Source organism: Meriones unguiculatus (genome assembly GCF_030254825.1).
Source record: "Meriones unguiculatus strain TT.TT164.6M chromosome 13 unlocalized genomic scaffold, Bangor_MerUng_6.1 Chr13_unordered_Scaffold_28, whole genome shotgun sequence".
Lineage (NCBI taxonomy): Eukaryota > Metazoa > Chordata > Mammalia > Rodentia > Muridae > Meriones > Meriones unguiculatus.
In genome coordinates, this window is record NW_026843644.1 from 9,003,650 (window position 1) to 9,015,712 (window position 12,063).

A 12,063-nucleotide genomic window follows, 5' to 3' on the forward strand; every position below is an offset into this window, starting at 1 on the left:
AGACTTCCATTGTTCAAGTATATCATCAATTTTGGAGAACAATATATGTGTTGCTGAGAAGAGGGAACAATCTTTTGTGCTTGGGTGGATGTTCTGTAAACATCATTTGGGTATATTTAGTTTTTTGATGTTAGTTAACTGGAGCATTTCTCTGTTCAGTTTGGTCAGGGGGAGCTGTCCATTGATGATAGTTATATATTGAAGCCTTCCCCTATCAGTTTATGAGGACCAGGATGTGATGCAAGCTACAGAAGGGTTTCTTTTATAACTTGGGTGCTCTTATATTTGGGGCATAGATGTTAAGTATTGATATGTTTTATTGCTGGTTGTTTTATTTTAATATATCATGTCTTTTGCCATCTTGTGTTTAGTTGTTTTTGAAGTCTGTTTTGTTAGATATTAAAATTGCTATACAAGCTTGATACTCTAGTCCATTTATTTGGAATATCTTTTCCAACACTTTACCTTGAGATAATATCTATCTTGATGTGAAGCTGTGTTTGATGTATTTAGAAGGGTGGATTCTGTTTTATCATCCATTTTGTGAGCCTGTGTCTTTTCGTTGGTGAATTTGGGTCAATGGTATTAAGAGATATCAATGAACAGTGATTGTTAATCTTGGTATTTTGGTGGTGAAAGTGGTGGTGGTTTTAGCACCTTGTGTGGGGCTGTATTTATAGATACATATTGTTTAAATTTGACCTTAACATGCAACATCTTATTTTCTCCATTTGATGATTGAAAGGTTCTGGGCATAGTTAGTAATTTTTCTTGGCTTCTGTAGTTTTTTAGAGTCAGAAGCACACTGTCTATGTCCTTCAACCTCTAGCATCTTTACTGAGAACACAGGATTAATTCCAATAGATCTGCCTTTGTTTATTTCTTGGTTGGTTTTTGTTTGTTTTGGTTTGTCTGTTTTATTGGTTAGTGTGGCCTGTTTGATTTTTTTTTTTCTATTACAGCTTTTAATATTCTTTATTTGTTCTGTATATTTAGCGTTTTTATTATTCTCTGGTAAGAGGACTTTCTTTTCTGGTCCAGTGTCTTCGGTATTTTTGTATGCTTCTTGTGCCTTGATAGACATCTTCTTCTTTAGGTGAAGAAATTTTTCTTGTATGATTTTGTTAAAAATATCTTCTGGACCCTTGATCTCATCCTTCTGTTAATCTGATTATCAACATGTTTTGTCTTTTCATAATGTCTCAGAATTCCTGGATGTTTTGTGATAGGGAACTCCAGGATTCCCTAAATTTCTGCATTTAAAAAAATAATTTTCTTTTGGATTTTTGAGCCTGGGATTCTCTGTGTAGCATATGCTGTCCTTGCCTTGCTTTATAGACCAGGCTAGCCTCAAAGTCACTCTGCCTCTACCTACCCAAGTTCTGGGATCACAGGTGTGCACCACCATGGCCAGCTTGTTTTTGCTTTCTTTATTGATATTTCCATATTTCTAGAATGTGCTTCATTCTGTCATTCTCCATTCAGCGGAGGCCTGGAGCTCAGCTTTCAGATGGAGAACAGTGGCTCCATTTCTCTCAGGGACAGCTAGAACAGTTTAGGGCAACACCCATTTTCACTAGATGGGGGTGTGGAAAGAATTTTCTATTGACTATTACAGGTAGCTAGCTCTTTTGAAATGAAATCACCAGTGGTAGTGGAAACTTTGGTATTCCAGAGCCTATGGCAATACCAAAGTGTTACCATTCTTGGATAAGCTGCTGTGCCTTGCTCTAAGGACTTTCACCTCAGAGGTTCAAGTAAAAGTCCATGCCTGGTTGGCTTGCAACCAAGACATAGGCCTAGTGAGACACAGACCCAGTGAGGCCTAGGCCCAGTGGGCCAGTGAGCAATCCCAGATGGGAATAAATGATGAATCTCAGAGGCCATGATGGAAGGCTGATGGTATCAGGTGGCATATAACCTACCAGAACACATGCACCCCCAGCATGGGCTGGATTTCTTAGGAAGAACATTGAATCTGTTGAATGGTTATTATTAATGAGACCTTCAAGACCACAGTGGAAGAAAGAGTCAAGTGGAGCAGAAATAAATGTAGTCTTTGGTTTGTAGAGAAAAGCATCACTAGGTAGTTTCAGATGGCAGTCACATGCTGAAACAGAGACAGGAATTTTTAAGGAGATCATCATCAAAGAGAATGTCCTAGGTCTGGATTTGAAGCCTAAGTTTGTGTCCTTAAACTAACACTCCCTCCTGATAATTCTTCTGTTAATCAAAGAAGTAGTCTAAGTTATTCCTAATACCAGGAAAGAACTTCATATAAAACCTGCTCCAAATGTGTTCCAAGTGTGGCACGATCCATCCCATTTTGTCCATCCCAACTTAAAATCCAACTTGACAGTCTCACTCATCTTATGCACATTCTGGAAACAAGAAAAATGCAAAATTTAAGATAATAGATTATTCCTTTGTGATTTCAGTTAACACTGTGACATGTGACAGCCATCTGTGTTTGGCAGAGTCAGCTCCCCAGGAAAGATACTGTAACTGTTCATTGCATGAAGCAGTGAGGGTGAAGCCTGAGTTGTGTCTTGACAGTACAAGATGTTGAGGTGCCTAAGTTATGAGATACTTACCATAAAGTGCTACCTATAGGGAGTGGAAGTAAGCAATCTTGGGAATGTATGAGATGTTTCAGGGATAGGACCATCTAAGCCTTTTCAAACAGCATCAGGCTTTGTTGTTTTCCTTGCTGATCTTCTTTCCTTGGTCCAGTCTTCCCTAAATATGTACACAATTCCTCTCTACAAGAATGGGAAAGGGGTATTCTGTGCATCTATGTTGGAATGATGTAACTTGCTTCTGATGTTACAAGATGTGGCACCCAAAAAATTCTCTTGTGTATCAGAAGAGACTATGAAAATTTGTACAGTGTATGAGCTATTGCAGAATTTTAGGATCATTGAAGTTAGACTACATTTTCATCATGGGATGACAATAATCCTATAGTGAATTTGATCACAACTTGTTTGATTGAATCAAAAAAGCTCCCAGAGAAGATCATGTTTCTATCTTTGACACTGAAGAAAAACTTTCTTTGTAGCCTTGGCTGTCCTGAAAGTTGGTATGTAGACCAAAAAGGTTTTGAATTTACAGATCTAACTCCAGTCTAGTGTTGGGCTTAAATATAGTCCAACATGCCTGGCATCAACATAAATATCAACATTATCTGCTGAGTCTGGAATGTAGCATTTTGGGTTTTGTTTTGTTTTGTTTTGTTTTGTACATGTAAGCATAGGTTGTTGTGCTGATCTTCATCCATATCCTGCATTTGAAATTTGGAAGAGAGTATATTTAATTTCTTAGGATGGCATGTATTCATGACACTAACAGTGTCTGAGCTTTCTGAGTGATTGAATTGTAGGTGTGTGACATTCTTTCTACCTGCTGTATTTGTTTTTTAGACTTTATTTATTTATTTTATTCACACTTAATTTGTTTTAATATAAATTTGTTTTTCTATAATTTATTCTCTGACATGAACTCGACTCTTTGAACACCTCCTCCTGGGGGGTGTAGCCTTGTGAGGCCACAGAGGAATATGGTGCAGCCATCCTTGATAAGACCTGAAAAGCTAGGGTCAGACAGACGGGGACGACTATCAGGAGATTATGGAAACGGCATAGGGGGCAAAGAAGGACAGTGGGTGGGACTAGGATGAGACAATGGAGAGGGCTACAGTGGGTATACAAAGTGAATAAATTGTGATAAATAAATAAATAAATAAATAAAATTTAAAAATAATTTATCCACTTAACATCCTGATTTTACCCCCCTCCCTCGTCTCTTCTTGGTTTCACCCCTCTTTTTCTCTTTCACCCTTATCCCATTTCTAATTTCTCAGATAAAAGGAGCCGTCATCTCCTACCATCTGACTCCAGCCTATCAAGGCTCACTAGGACTGTTTGCACCCTCTTCCTTTGTGGTATAGCAATGCCCCCTCTACCAGGTGAAAGTGATCAAAGAGCAGGCAACAGAGTCCATGTCAGAGCCAGCTCCTTCTCTTCTTACTATGGATCCCCCATGAGACTGAGCTGTCTGTCAGCTACATCTGAGCAGGGTAATGGTTCTTTTTCATGAATGGTCTTTGGTGGGTGCATCAATCTCTGCAAGTCCCCATGGGCCCAGATTTGTTGTCCCTGTTGGTCTTCTTATGTAAGTCCTGTCAGCTCTGCGTCTTTCTACTTTCTATACCCCCACTCTTTCCTATGATTCCCTGTGCTCTACCCAAAGTTTAACTGTGAGTCTTAGCATCTACTTTGAACCCCTGCTGGGTAGAGTCTTTCGGACAATATGTATGTTAGGCTCTCATCCTATTCCCTCTCCTCAGTCACTTCTGGTGTTGATTCTATTTGCCCTTTTGAATAAGAATTGACCATCCTCCATAGGGTCCTCCTTTTTATGTAACTCCTTTAGGTCTGTAGATTGTAGAATGTTTATCCTATATTATGGCCATTATCCATTTACAAATGAGTATATACCATGCATTTCTTTCTGGTTTTGGAATAACTCACTTAGGATGATCATTTCTAGTTCCATCTACTTGCCTGAAAATTTTATAGTTTCCTTTTTTTTTCTTTTAACAGCCAAGGTGCATTCCATTGTGTAAATGTACCACAATTTCTGTAAAACAATGGTTTGGTTGAGAGACATGTAGTTTGTTTCCCTGTTATGACTATTATGAATATAGATTGCTATGAACATAGTTGAGCAAATATTTTTGTTGAATGGTGGAGCATCTTTTTGATATATGCCCAGGAATGGTAGAGCTGGGTCTTGAAGTAACACTATTTCCAATTGTCTGAGAAAGCATCAGATTGATTTTTAAAGTGGTTGTATAAATTTACACTCCCACCAGCAATGGAGGATTGTTCCTCTTTCTCCACATTCTCACTAGCTTGCAGTCACTTCAGCTTTTGACCTTAGCCATGATGGGTTTAAGATGGAATATCATTTGCATTTCCATGATGACTAAAGATATTGAGCATTTAATGTCCACCATTTGATATTCCTCTGTGGAGAATTCTCTGTTTAGTTCTGTACCCCAGTTTTAAAGTGGATTGTTTGGATTGCTGGAGTTTAATTTCTTGAATTTTTTATATGTCTTATTTATTAGCCCGCTCTGTTGTATGAAGGGTTGGTGAAGATCTTTTGTCAGGCTGTAGGCTGTCATTTTGTTCTATTGACAGAGTTCTTTGCTTCATAGAAGCTTTTTGTTTCATGAGATCCTATTCATTAATTCTTGATCTTAGAGCAAGTGTTCTTGGTGTTCTGTTGTGGAAGTTACTTTCTATGCCATTGAGATTGAGGATATTTCCCACTTTATTTTCTAACAGATTTAGTGTATCTGGTTTTATGTTGAGGTCTTTGAACAACTTGGACTGCAGTTTAGTGCAGGGTGATACATATGGATCTATTTTCATTTTTCCACATGTAAACTTCAGGTTAGATCAGCACCATTTGTTGAAGATGCTGTCCTTTTTCCTTTGCATGGTTTTGGCTTCTTTGTCAAAAATCAAGTGGCCATAGGTATTTGGGTTTATTTATGGGTCTTCACTTCAATTCCATTGACCCACTGATTGTTTTTATTACAGTACCATGCAGTTTTTATTACTATTTATTTATAATACAGCTTGATATGAAAAATGGTGATACCTACTGAAGATCTGCTATTGTACAGGATTCTTTTAGTTATTCTGGCTTTTTTAATCTTTCCATATGAAGCTGAGAATTGATTTTTCAAGTTCCTTAAGGAATTGTGTTGATATTTTGATGGGAATATCATTGAATGTGTAGATTGTTTTTGATAGGATGGCAATTTTTACTATGTTGATCCTACTAATCCATGAGCATGAGAGATATTTCTATCTTCTGGTATTTTTTTCAGTTTCTTTCTTCACAGACTTGAAGTTGTTTTGTTTTGTTTTGTTTTTCATATAGGTTTTTCACTGGCTTGTTGAGGATAACATCAAAATATATATTTTTTTTCCTGGCTATTGTGAAGGGTTTTATTTTCCTAATTCTTTATCAGTCCATTTGTCTTTTGTATACAGGAGTGCTACTGATTTTTTTCTGAGTTAACTTTATATCCAGCCACGTTGCTAAAGTGTTTTTCAACTGTAGGAGTTCCCTACAGTAGAATTTTTGGGGTCATTTTTGTATACTGTCATATCATCTGTGAATAGTGATATTTGATTTCTTCTTTAACAATTTGTGTCCCCTTGATCTCCTTTAGTTGTCTTATTGTCCTAGATGGGACTTTGAGTACTGTATTGAAGAGATTGAGAGACAGTGTGTAGCCGTGTCTTGTCCCCGAGTTCAGTGGAATTGATTTAACTTTCTTTTTATTTAGTTTGATGTTAGCTATGGGGTTTCTTTACACTGTCTTTACTATTTTTAGATATGTGGCTTTGTCCCCAATCTCTCCAAGACTTTAAACAAGAATTACTGTTGGATATTGTCAAATATTTTTTCACCGTCTAAGAAAATGATCCTCTGTTGTTGTTTTTTTTTTCAATTTGTTTATATTGTGGATTACATTGATGGATTCCATATACTTAAAGTCTATTTTATTAGACATTAGAATGGCTACTCCTGCATGTTTCTTGGGTCCATTTGCTTGGACCCTCCTTCCAGCTCTTTACTCTCAGGCAATGTCTATCTTTGTGACTTAGATGTGTTTCTTGTATGCAACAGATTGTTGGGTCTAGTTTACATATCCATTCTGTTAGTCTGTGTCTTTATTAGAGTGTTAAGTCCATTGATGTTGAGGGAAATTAATGACCAGTGGCTGTTAGATCCTTTTATTTTGATGTTGCTTGTGGTAGTGTTTTTGTGTGCTTGGTTACTTTTAGTTTTGCTGTAGTGACATTATTTATTTCCTGTGTTTTCCTGAATGTAGTTAGCTTTCCTGGGTTGTAGGTTTCCTTCTAGGAGCTTCTGTACCTCTGGATTTGTGGGTAGGTATTGTTTAAATTTGTTTTTGTCATTAAATATCTTGTTTGCTCCATCTATGATGACTGAGACTTTTGCTGGTTATAGTAGCCTGGGCGGTCATCTGTGTTCTCTTAGGGTCTGCATGATATCTGTTCAGGCCCTTCTGGCTTTCATAGTCTCTGATGAAAAGTCAGGTGTGATTCTGATTGGTTTGCCATTATATGTTACTTGGCCTTTTTCCTTTGCAGCTTTTAGTATTTTTTCTTTGTTCTGTATACTTACTGTTCTGTATACTTACTTCAGCTGTTTGTTCAAACAATCCTCTGTTACTTTAATGTCTTTCAGTGATTTAAGTATTTCCTCTCTAAAGGCCACAGATTGTTTGGCTGCAACTTCCTGTATTTCTATAAAGATGTCCATAATCTGTTTGACTTTTTCCTCCATTTCTTTGCAAATGGCAATAATCTGTTTGACTTTATCTTCATCTAGGTCTTTACACAGTTTATTTTTTTCCTCTATTATCCTGCTCATAAGCACAGATGTAAGGTCATCTTCTTGAATTTCATTTACCCTGGTGTGTCCAGGGCTGCTTGCCCCTGAATAACTGGGTTCTGGAGATGCCATATTGCTCTGTCTTTTTGAGCTTTTACACTTGCCTCTACCCATTTGGCTATCTTAGGTGTTGGGTGTTAGTTTCTGGTGCTTCATTGAATCCTATGGTGGGGATAATCCCCTTGACAGGAAGATGATTTTTCCTGAAGGAGGCCTCCTAAGCTTTTGGGGTACAGTCACTGAATAGCAGGTATTTTTCAGGAATTGCCAAAAATCACCACAGGCATAGAGACTTGAGCGGTAATTGTGGTGTTTGTTAGTCAATGGGGCTCTCCTCTCACCCAGAGAAGTCCTGGAGACAGTTGTCATGTTTCTGGCTTTCTTGCTGTAAATTTAGTAAGTTGCAGATGTAACCTGGGTACCCCATGGTTTGGTCTGTTTAGTTAGGGATAACTTGTTGTCCCTTGGAACAGTATCTGGGGGTTGATCTCAGGAATCCCAAGCTTCTATAGGTCTGAGGTTAGAGCTCTGTGCTCCAGTACCCAAGTAGTAATCCGTGGCAGCTGAGCACTGCTCTCACATGTGCAGCAGGAGGCTAGAGTCTGGAGCCTGTGAATAACCAGAAACTTTTCCAGAGCTAGGTGTTCTGAGGTAGGGCCAGATGTTTTCCCCACCTTTGGGTTTTCTCCCAACATGAAGACCTAGTCTGTGGTGTTTGACATGGTGTGTAGAATGGGTAGGCACTTGCCAGATGGCTACAAGGCTGGTGACTGGGAAAGAACCTGAGAACATTTCCAAGAATGTTCCCATGTGTGGTGGTGGTAGTGTGTGTGTGGGGAGTTGGCTGAGTGCTCTAAGCTGGGACCTGCTCTTTCCCTGCCTGTGGGGTTTTCTCCAGACAAGGAAACCCAGCCTCTAGTGTCCTGGGGCACAGAGTTCTGTCTGTGATGGAGAGTAGGGCATGCAGGTCTAGCGACTGGAGGTCTGCAGGACCTTTTCCAGGGATAGACTGGGTGACCTGAGGTCAGTCCCACTTTCTTCCCTGTTTTTTTTTTTTGAGACTGGAGATCCCAGTCTCTTGTGCCTAGAGCACATGGTTTGGCCTGGGAAGGTGATCAGGACACACAGGTGTATCCTGCACCTGGGATATTTTCCAGGTTCTCACTGAGTGACCTGAGAGTGGAACTGAGTTATCCCCACACCACAGAGTTTCTTCTCACCTGGGAAACATGATTGCTGTTGTTTTAGGGCCCAGAGTTCAGTCTTTTAGTTGCTGTACCAACATTGCTGTCCTATTCCTGTCCTGGTCCTCCTGGCAATGCCATCTTGGATTCCCTCTTCTTCATCCCTTTCAATTAATTTTGGTTGAAAGTCTATTTTATTAGACATTAGAATAGCTACTCCTGCTTGCTTCTTGGATCCATTTGCTTGAAAACCTTATTCCTGTTGCAACATCCAAGGAATTTTCCCAGAGATTAGCTGGGTGCTCTGAGGTTAGACCCAATTGTTTCCCTCATCATTGGTTTTCTTCTTACCTTGGAAACACAGTCAGTGGTGTTTGGGGACCCACTGATCCAACTATTGGTCACTTTGCAGTCTCTGCTACCCAGGTTATCATACACAGTGTGCAATCAGCCCAGCCATCTGGGATCTATTTTTAGTTTTTACTGAATTTTGATTGTATTCATGAATATGCACCTCTTGTGTGCCTAATCCTCACAGTAGTCTGAAGATGTCTTCAGAACTGATGAACATATAGCAATTGAAAGTAGCGGGTCCCAGGTAAACACTAACAATTGAGCCCAATTATTTGCAAGAGCAGTAAGAGCTCCTCACTGCTGAGCCATCTCTCCTATCTTATGTTGCTTTATGATCAGCATTTACACTGCTAATATTTTTGTCTTCTATTTTTATCTGTTTAGACATGCATTCCCTTTTAGTAAGATATCATTGAAGTTACAGTTTAAGCTGGGGCAGTGCAGATTTCTGGAAAATAAATAAACAACAGGAGTGAATGTATAATTCCTTGTAGAAGCTTCAGTAAAGACCTCTGAGTTCTTTCAATATTTTGTGTTTGTTTGATTGACTTTTAGGGGAGGCTCTGTCTTAATATATATGTCTAGCTGTCCTAGAACTCTTTGAATAGATAATGCTGACATCCAGTTCAATAAGATACACCTGCGTCTGCCTCCTGAGTGATGGAATTGAAGGCATGACAGAATACACCCAGCTTGTCCACCATTTTTTGTAGTTAGTAACTGTTAATAAATTTCTCTGATCTGTACTTAGTATTGTTCATCTGTTAATTTCTCTCTCTCTGTGTCTCTGTCTCTATGTCTCTGTCTCTCTATTTCACACTCTTCTCTCTGTTTGTCTTTGTCCACATTAATTGCCATGTCTATTCCAAAGCTATATCCTCTTCAAAAAGTTCAGATATGATAGTTAAAACTTGTTATTCCGTTTTCTTCTAAAATGACTTAGTGATAACATTAACACTTCTTTTTTAATAGAAAAGTTTTAATCTTTATTTTTAATCTATAGGCTACATTATTTAGTAAGGAGGATATACAAAACAATGATCAAAGAATAATCATGTGTTCTATTCCTTTTCCTTTGTTTGGTCACTCAGAAATATGATGTTATTGGCTATGATTGTTGTTGCTTGCCACTCACATTATTTTTATCCATCTATTCACAGTAGTCCACTTTCCCTTCCACAAATATATGAGCCCTCCTCTTCACATACTGAGATGCCACATCCCTGAGCCCTGTTCAAAACATATTCAGTACCATGTTGTCTTTTGATTGATGTTACCCATCTGTTCAGTGTCCCCTGATCAACACATCTCATTTGTTGCTATATAAAATATCATGACTGTGTTTTGTCCTTCCACCTGTCTCATGACAGGGTCCTGACCTACTCACCCAAGTAACTGAAGATGATTCATAGATTGCTCAAGAACCCCACTAAAGGCTACTTTATATTCATGTCTTACAAACTGATGAAACACAGGTTTTTGAAGCATGCCTTTGTTGTTTTTTTTCAATCTAACCTTTAGGCTTTTTCATCTCCCCTACTTCACTTCACGCACAGCACCCAACTGTATAACATTCACACTTCTGTGTCAGAAGATAAATTGAAGAAGCAGTAGAATTATATGATTATATTGACAGTGAAGTATAAATTTATATTGTTGCCACTGTTTCTGTTGTACAAATGTATGGCATATTATAGAATTCAGTGACCTTTGATGATGTGTATGTGAAATTCAGCCAAGAAGAGTGGGCCTTGCTGGAACCTTCCCAGAAGCAACTCTACAAAGATGTGATGCTAGAGACCTGTGAAAACCTCACTGCTATAGGTAAGACTGCAATTTTTCTTTCACTTTTAAAATAAAGAGACAACTCTTACTTTGTTATTGATCCTCTTCTGTAATTCCAATTGAGAATGAGGATGAATGAGGTAAATAAATCAGGCATGGTTCTAAGGGTCACAGAAGATAGTGATTTAAGTTTTGCCTTAATAATAACGTGATATTTCCAGTAATATATATTTTCTGGAACTATATTTTAGGCTACAATTGGGATGACCATAATATTGAAGAACAGTTTCAAAGTTCTACAAGTAATAAAAGGTAACTTTATGTGCATGTTGATACAGATATAAATCTTAAATTTTAATGTGTCCTGGAAGTCTGGTGTTTTGTTTGTTTGTTTGTTTGTTTATTGGCGGCTTTTTATTTTCTGTTTTTGAAATAGATGTTTTTTCTGGGTATCTGTGACTTTCTTAGACTTGCTTGTTAGACTAGCCTGACCTCAAAATCACACAGATCTGCCTGCTTCTCACTCCACAAGTGCTGGAATTGAAGGCATGTACCAGCACACATGGCTGTGTCCTGGAAGTTTTAAAGAAAAGCAACAGTGTAAAAACAGCACTGCTTTAAGTGTACTGATGATCATTAAAATCTCATAATTCCATGTACTTCAATGTCAGGTATCTGATGTGTGTTTACAAGGCACTCCCTTAAGATAGAAGAAAATAAAATAATATTGTAACAAAAATACCATTTGAATCATATGGACATTACAGCTACTGACTTGAACTGCCAATCTGTTTAGTCTCATTCTATCTACTCAGATATTGTAAGAGGTATACACACTGAATTGGTGATCAGTATGTGTCCAAAACCTTCTAATAAGCAAAAATTACATAGTAGAACCATGGTTACTAATTTTCGTGCAGTAACATTGTAAAGTTTAGTGAAAGGAGCAGCTTATGAGAGGCAAGAATATTGTGGAGAAACCTTAATCCCTGAATGACATGTCTATGATGAACAAAAACAAACTGTGTTAATTCAATGTGGGAATCTTTATTATTTTTGTAAATTAAACTGGTATATCATATGTCAAAATGATTCTAAGACACATGAGCATAGGAATATTGAAAGAAGCAGTGTACCTGTCTTTCTGCAAGAACAGTTGATTTTGTAGAAGTCCCCACTTTGAGTAGATTTCCTATATGTGATAAATGGTTACTGTTAATTGGTTTTTCAACTT

The 12,063-nt window shown here is 38.0% G+C and overlaps 1 pseudogene; it reads right to left on the reverse strand.

Annotated features, from left to right (window-relative positions):
• Positions 1 to 10,105: 10,105 nt before the first annotated feature.
• On the reverse strand, positions 10,106 to 10,532 carry LOC132650622 (single-stranded DNA-binding protein, mitochondrial-like; annotated as a pseudogene).
• Positions 10,533 to 12,063: the final 1,531 nt, after the last annotated feature.